The sequence below is a fragment of the Schistocerca cancellata genome, chromosome 2 (assembly GCF_023864275.1).
Source record: "Schistocerca cancellata isolate TAMUIC-IGC-003103 chromosome 2, iqSchCanc2.1, whole genome shotgun sequence".
Taxonomy (NCBI): domain Eukaryota; kingdom Metazoa; phylum Arthropoda; class Insecta; order Orthoptera; family Acrididae; genus Schistocerca; species Schistocerca cancellata.
Genome location: NC_064627.1, coordinates 858,587,405 through 858,595,902, shown reverse-complemented (window position 1 = coordinate 858,595,902; position 8,498 = coordinate 858,587,405). Strand labels below are relative to the sequence as shown.

Here is an 8,498-nt window from a genome sequence, read left to right as displayed (position 1 = left end):
GTAAGAGATGCGATATGAGTGAAACCAAAAACGTATTTACGTTTCACAAACAAAAATCCTACACTGCGTATTAATAAAAAAGGAAAAACAAAAACGTATTTAATGAAAATTATTTCAATAGTGAAAGACTCAGAATTATTTGTTGAGGTAAATAATTTTTGATGGTATTCACCACTTAGCAAAAGAAAACTTAAAATGGATGAAGTAAAAACGCGCTGTTTACTGCGTTGTAGATATTGTTCGATATGTTTGCAAGTACATATTTTCATGAGTAAAAAAATGTGTGTGTTTTGAAAGGTTTTGACAACACTTTCCCTATTCTTTCAATCCCCCGACGTATAGAGCATTTATCGCACAAACTTTGACAGGAACATCTACTGTGAACTTTGCTTTGGTCATTAATAAACACTATTGATGATTACTGGTTCCCACATTGTTACTATTTTTCGATGTTTTCGTAAATAGGATAGTCCGCCATAACCTCACTTTCACAGTACAGGTGCCGAATTGCACAGCAGACACCACCTCAAAACTAGAGTTGCGATTTAGCAAAACTACCGTCCGGTAGTTTTGGTATGCTACATGAATGACACAGTAAATGGTATGATTACTGGCACTATTGGTAGCGTTGGTCAGGAAGAAACATAAATAAATGTTTGAGAGAGATCCTGGGAGGCGACGATTTCTCTTTGCTTTTTGTTTGTTTTGCACGTAATTAGAACAGCATAACATTCAGTGTTAGTCCGTTGTGTTTCTTATATCCTTACAGATTATAAATTGCAATTTACAAGTAATAATAATTATCTGGCAGAAATACATAATTATTGTTGTTATATTGCTGGCCTATGTGGCCGAGCGGTTCTAGGCGCTTCAGTCTGGAACCGCGCGACCGCTACGGTCGCAGGTTCGAATCCTGCCTCGGGCGTGGATATGGGTGATGTCGTTAGGTTAGTTGGGTTTAAGTAACTCTAAGTGACTGATGACCTCAGATGTTAAGTCCCATAGTGCTCAGAGCCATTTGAACCATTTGTTGTTATATTGTACTCCATAGAAATCATCATGATCAAAAGCAAAGAGTTCCCTCCTATTATTGATAAATGCAAAAGTTGTGTATGAATAACGGAAACACACAAATTCGACGAAGTACTGAAGGACTGTTTGACATGTTTTGTTTTACGCCTTTTTATTTTACCTTTAGTGAGCAAATTACGCCTTCTAGCGCCATGTAAGTCTCTATTATTTTCTTTGTTTCTACTACAATATCCCTCTGTTTCACTTTTCAGATCAATTTTCGAGTAAAACCTTAAGTGAACATAGTTTCAATTTTGCTATAAATACTGTTTATTTTTAAGTACCAGACTGGAGAGTAGCTATGAAGAACAAAAATATTACGTAGATTACCAGGCCCTTTATATATCCTCGCTCAGTTTCTAGACGGTTCTCCTCTTCCAGTTTTTAGGGGATCTAGTAAGACACTATCGTATAAGACATTGATCGCATACGTAAAGAAAACACTTCTTGTAAGGCAACGCCCGACAGATATGCAACACACCTAACGAACAGGTAAAGCAGGTACGACCTCAACTGACCAAAGCTAACGTAAAGCACTCCGTCTTCAGGCCACAAGTGGCCCATCGGCACCATCCGACCGCCGTGTGATCCTGCGGATGGGAGGGGCGTGTGGTCAGCACACCGCTCTCCCGGTCGTTATGATGGTTTTCTTTGACCGGAACCGCTACTTTTCGGTCGAGTAGGTCCTTAATTGGCATCACGAGGCTGAGTGCACCCCGAAAAATGGCAACAGCGCATGGCGGCTGGATGGTCACCCACCGAAGTGCCAGCCACGCCCGACAGCGCTTAACTTCGGTGATCTCACGGGAACCGGTGTATCCACTGTGGCAAGGCCGTTGCCAAAGCTAACGTAGTATACGCTTATTTATGTTAGTCTACAGTGGCCTACGGTAGTTTTACTCAAAACACACGTAATTTTGACGCTGACGTGTAAGCGAGACAGACGAAGTAAGTACAGGAATAAAACACTAGGGGCCCGGCAGTAGAGTCACTTCTCTCGAAGAGTCAATTCAGACAAAGTCGCTAGCGTAAAAGGGGCTTTAGTGTTGCTAGCGACCCAATTTTTTACAGTTATAAGTGTTGGTAGGGTTAGTATTAAAGGCGCCCAAAAGTGATTAAGGTAAAGGGGGTGGTACGACACACGTTCTGTCAGATAGGAAGCTCTGGATGCAGTCATAAAGCTGGTCCGATGTTAAGATACCGTACACTTAGCGACAGTTTGGATATCTCTCTCTCTCTCTCTCTCTCTCTCTCTCTCTCTCTCTCTCTCTCTCTCCCCACGCGCTTCGTGCCCTAGCGCGACAGGGAGGAGAGGAAGTGAGTGTGGCACCTTGCACAGCGCGGTCTCTCTTGTGGACTGTGTGAGACAGAGGTCGAGGTGTGGCCGAGCGACCGGTTGGAGCGCGCGAAACTGTCGCCGAGTTCCGCAAGCTCGCCGGAGCACCGTTAGGTGCGGCGCAGCGCGTGTGGCTATCCTGCCTATCCTATGCGATCCATATGCATGACGCCCGCGGGGGCATTAGCCCGCGCTGACCCGCCTTACGCAACGCCGCCAACCGCGCGAGCCGTCCACGGCCGCGTCTTCGACACTGACACACTGACGGCCCCCCACTCCTCCCTTCTGACGCACTTCTGCCCTTCAGGTTCCCTACGATTTATGGAAGGTGGGGGTAAACACCCCCGCGTGGGGTAAGAACCCGCACCAGTTTTTGAATTGACTGCCAGCGATTCAGGATTTGAGCACAAGTTGGCAGCTTTTTCTTATTGTAACTTCTTGCTCCGTGACAGTTCGTAATGGTATGTCACTCCAGAGGTGAGAAAATGAGATACGTCTCGTTTTTGCTACTTAAATATAACTTTTCGGGGGTTTTACTTTAACACTGTATAACATAGGGCTTTAAAAGAAGAATCAACGAAGTACTCCTTGACACTACTAAAGATGAGCTTCAGTTTTGTATGGAAGTAACTGTTACAGTTTGCCCCCAAAATTAACTAAGGCGCATTTGCCAGGAAATGGCGAAATGGGGTAAATATCTAGAGTGTTCTGGGGTAAACACCCGCAGCTACAACAATGTGACCAGAATTCTTCAATGATAACCTTCGCAAAAGATGACTGTCTTTATATTCCCTGTCTTATTGAAAATCAGCGCGAATTGAGTAATGGAAGATATTCATTTTCCCATCCAGTTGCCCTACATCTCCCGAGTTATTACAGAACGTGACTGGCGCTCCGTCTGTAGACAAAACTACATTTTACACATTTTTCTCGACGCTGCACGATGACACATCCATCGATGTGAGTACGATATCTCCACTTTCACAGAGCGCTGAAGAACATTCAACAAACTTTACAAAGATTCTGCAAGCTGGCTCTGAACGTCGTCGGCCATAGGTTGTGTTTGACGCATGATTGTCGTGTTTGATATCGCCAACATGCGAAAATGTTCCACCTGAATTGGACATGAATGTTCAAGTACAATTATCAAGTATCTTTATTACAGTCGTAAAACTACCGTAGGCAACTACAAGCTAGCATAAGTAGCATGAACTACGGCAGCTTCCGTAGAAGCTTTGGACAGTTAAAGTGGGCCGGCCGCGGTGGTCTAGCGGTTCTGGCGCTGCAGTCCGGAACCGCGGGACTGCTACGGTCGCAGGTTCGAATCCTGCCTCGGGCATGGGTGTGTGTGATGTCCTTAGGTTAGTTAGGTTTAAGTAGTTCTAAGTTCTAGGGGACTTATGACCTAAGATGTTGAGTCCCATAGTGCTCAGAGCCATTTGAACCATTTTGAAGTTAAAGTGGTACCCGCGCTACCTGTGCGTTGGGTGTGCTGCATACTTATCGGGCGTACCTCATAACGATCGCTTCCTTTACGTAAGCGATCAATGTCTTACTAGATTCTCCCAAAAACCAAAAGCGATGAGCTGTCTAGAAGCTGAGTGACAACTTATACAGGGTCGGGTAATCTACAGAACATTTTTGTTCTACTTACTTATTTTCCTTTGTGTAAGTTAGGAATAAACATTTACATGCAGCAAAGCATATCTTATTGGAAAATTATTGATTTGTAACGTGGAACAGAGAGATGATGATTTAAAAGTAAAGAAAACAATACAGATTTATCATACAGCGCTAGGAAACCCAATTTTCTCGACAGTAAGGTAAAAGAAAAGAGCCGCAACAAAGCAAGAATATATCAAAAGTGCGCGAACCTTATATAAAACACATTGCTGTTATGAATAACAACTTTCGCATTTATCAATGATAACAGGAAACGCTTTACTTTGATGATGATGATGAACTTTCTGTTGAGTACAAAATAACACAAATAATTATATATATTTTAAATGTTCGTGCATGTAAACTGTACTTGTATCAAAAGTAATTGATTTGGTTACAAGAAAGCGCAGTTATGCGAGACACTCATATTTATTACATATACAATGCAACTTATATAATGTAAGGATATAAAATACACAAAGGACTAACGCTGAAAGATCTGCGGTTCTAATACGTAAAAAAAAAAATTTAAAAATAAAAAATAAAGGTCAGCTCTCATTTTCTCTCTTACACATTCATTCATGTTTCTTTCCTTACCGTTTCCACCAATACTACCGCTAATACTATCATGTACTACGTCACTTATTTAATGTACCAAACTAGCGAACCGTAGTTTAAAGGGCACACGCACGTGATTTTAAATGCTCTTCATCAGAAAGCTTCCTTTTAAGTATTTAAACGTATCAAATGGCTCTGAGCACTATGCGACTTAACTTCTGAGGTCATCAGTCGCCTAGAACTTAGAACTAATTAAACCTAACTAACCTAAGGACATCACACACATCCATGCCCGAGGCAGGATTCGAACCTGCGACCGTAGAGGTCGCTCGGCTCCAGACTGCAGCGCCCAGAACCGCATGGCCGGCTTTAAACGTATCGTACACGGTGCTTCACAGCTTCCGTTTCAGTATTCTTCGATGTGATAATTTGTCAACGGAACTTCGTGAAAGTACAGTGAAGGAAAAAACCGCAGCAACTAAAGATAATCAACTTACAGCAATGAAATTTCGGGAATACATTTGTCTCGGTAACATATTTCAGTGATTAGCATTGCAAGATAACGGGTTAATGTAAGTGCGATGTAAGACATGGCGTATGTGAAATGCTGGTACATTAATAACCGGTGTAATCGCCACTATGTTGCAACTTGCATCCTTGGTGTTGTACAGACGGCGGATGTTAGATTGTCGGATGGAGTTCCATATCGGTTGCATTAGGTCGGCCAGTACAGGGACGGTTAATGCTGTACATGGATGACGCTGGAGTTGTCGTCCAACGATGTTCCATCTGTGCTCCATTGGCGACAAATCTGGTGATCGAGCAGGTCAACACAACATGTCGACACACTGCAGAGCATGATGGGTTACAACAGCGGTATACAGGCGAGCGTTATCTTGCGGAAGAACACTCCCTGGAATGCTGTTCATGAATGGAAGTTCAACAGGTCGAATAACCAGACTGACGAAAAAATTCGCAGTTCATGTGCGTGGGATAGCCCCAGACTATGACTACAAGTGTACGTGCAGTGAGTCTATCACGCAGACGGTGGTTCACGCCCTCAACTCGCCTCCTTGTAACCAACACACGGCCATCACTGACAGAACCAGCTTTCATCAGGAAACACACCAGACCTCCACCCTGCCCTCCCATGGGCTCTCGCTTGACACTATTGAAGTGGCAAATGGTGGTAGGTTGGCGTCAGTGGAATGAACGCTAGAGGGCGTCTCGCTCGAAGCTGTCCTTGAAGTCACCGATTTGTAATAGTTTCGTTGTGTCACTGTGGTGCCAACTGCTGCTGAAATTGCTGTTGTAGCCAGCAATCATGTACAGTGGCTGCATCCCTGCTAAGTCCTTCTGGAACATGGCAGAAGGCACATCCAGCTTAGTGAGGCGTTGATAATGGTATCTTTATCGCCACATAGGCATTCTTGGCCAACATCAACTCACCACGTCCAACCCCAAGAGTCCAACGCTCAAGACCGTTACAGCGTGTACTTAAAACAAACCTCATTGGGATATTGATACTGGCGACACACTTGTTCGACTGACGCGAAAATTTGAACAGACATCATCTTTCAGATGTAGAAACACGCCTATCAGCTTTCGTTTATCTCGCTCAACTCCTCCTTGGTGTTGCGATTTTTTTCCGTCAGTGTATTCGACATGCTGTGATATACTAAATATTTCGCGAACCCGTCTTTGGTGTCTTAAGATTTCTCACGCTGTGGATAAAAATGCGAAGACATTGTCGATGCCACACAATGCCGACCAGCCACTGCTGCTATCAGATGATACCGCTGTCGAAACCGCCCCTCGTTTCAGTTGGCGCTTCCCCCTTGCTGACGCGTCAACATCGTGCGCGCGCATTTGCCTCACTCCCCACCACGCCGCAACAGCTCTGCTCGCGAGCAAGAGCGTGAGAATGGACGAGTGTTCACGCTCAAAGTCAGCGAGTTCTTAAGCTTTGGTCTACAGGTCACAATAGTTTCGTAACGCGATTCTTGTTTTCTTAGCAGTCATGGTGGGACTTGTAACGAGGAAAAAGTCAAGCTTGGTGAGGGGAAGGGGGGAAGGGGGGATGGGGGGGGAGGGGGCAGCATGCAGATGCAGAGACCTTGGCGCGGCCGCACCAGCCAGCCCCATCAGACCGACCGGCGCCATTAGACTGCGAGACGCCCCGATTTATCCGCTGTCAGTTAGCAGGCCTGCTCTAAAGACAAGTCGCCGTGAACTCGTTTGTAGCGCGCAACATGAAAGCAGAACGCCGCAGATGGGGCTAGTTTTTTTTTTCCCCGCGCATATTCGCTGGCAGGTTGGAAGGTGCGATGAATAAAAAACCCTGGACTGCAGCAACACGTCGCATTCTCTAGTGCGAAGCAGTTCCAAAAGAAGGTGCAGATCTGACCGTCAGAAACTTCAAGCGGTACAAACAATTCCGACGTAATTGCAGCTGCACGGAGGGGAGACAGGAGCAGGGATGGGAAAAACCGACCTGCGAAAACTGTTTCCGGTATATTAGCTATGAATAATCTGTATTTTTAGATATTTGTTTGGTCTTGGTTTTAAAAGGTGTTTTTATTTTTTACTAGTAACCGAGTAAAGATAGTGAAATAGCTATAGCAGCAGTACCAAGGAGTAGTTTTTAGTTGTAAAATTTTCATTGGTTTGAAATGGCTCTGAGCACTATGGGACTTAACGGCTACGGTCATCAGTCCCCTAGAACGTAGAACTACTTAAACCTAACTAACCTAAGGACAGCACACAACACCCAGCCATCACGAGGCAGAGAAAATCCCTGACCCCGCCGGGAATCGAACCCGGGAACCCGGGCGTGGGAAGCGAGAACGCTACCGCACGACCACGAGATGCGGGCCATTGGTTTGAAATACGGCGTTATAACAAAGTTGGGAAAGTCATTAATGCTGTTGTAATAAGAATGTTTGCAGAAACGAGGAAGAAACAAGTAGCATAAGAATTGGTACAGCAATGCTGAGACAATACTGTCCCTATTGCTGTGGGTTGTGACTTAAGGTACACATGTAGGTATAGTGTACAAGACTTGCCCGCAACTAGGCTATGCAGTAGTTTCCCGCTGTTGTCGCCTAGCATCCACTGCATTGCATAAGGGCAACAATCCTAGTCTGCAAATATTTTTACTAAGTGACTTACCAATCAAGTACAGTGCTTCATTTGCTTTAAAAGATTAAAGATTTGTCTGCGATTTCTATGAAACCATAACAGAGGAAGGAAATCATGGTAACAACAATAAATTAAAAACTTAACCACAATTCATTCATGATGATCAAGTCCCATACTCCGAGGAGCGTAGGGGACGATGCGGGAGACCCGCAACGCTGTACTAGGCAAGGTCCTAGTGGAGGTGGTTTGCCATTGCCTTCCTCCCACCGTAATGAAGATGAATGCTGATGAAGACGACACAACAAGACCCAGTCATCACGAGGCAGGAAAAATCCCTGACCCCGCCGGGAATCGAACCCGGGAAGCAAGAACGCTACCGCAAGACCACGAGCTCATACAATAAAATTACAAAGCAGCTGATCTGGTGCCTGTATGTACATGATATGACGTTAGCCATTTGTAACCCTTCAAAATGAGCAACCTCAGTTTTGAACCGTTAGCACCAATAATTCATAATTCCCAATAGCGGTACGATCGCCGCTTACAATGTGATTTTTGAAGTTTCAAAAAATTAGAATCAATAGCAGAATACTGGTTATTTATTGTAGTATTCAACTACTTACCACTTTCTGTGAAAGACAGATAGGTGGATGGAACAAGTTTTCTTTTATTTGCCTATATATTTTAATACTTAAACTTCCGACGACTTATTGCGTCCATGCCATGCCAC

The 8,498-nt window shown here is 44.4% G+C and overlaps 1 pseudogene; it reads right to left on the bottom strand.

Moving 5' to 3' along the window:
* Positions 1 to 1,795: 1,795 nt before the first annotated feature.
* LOC126163540 (5S ribosomal RNA) lies at positions 1,796 to 1,912 on the bottom strand (annotated as a pseudogene).
* Positions 1,913 to 8,498: the final 6,586 nt, after the last annotated feature.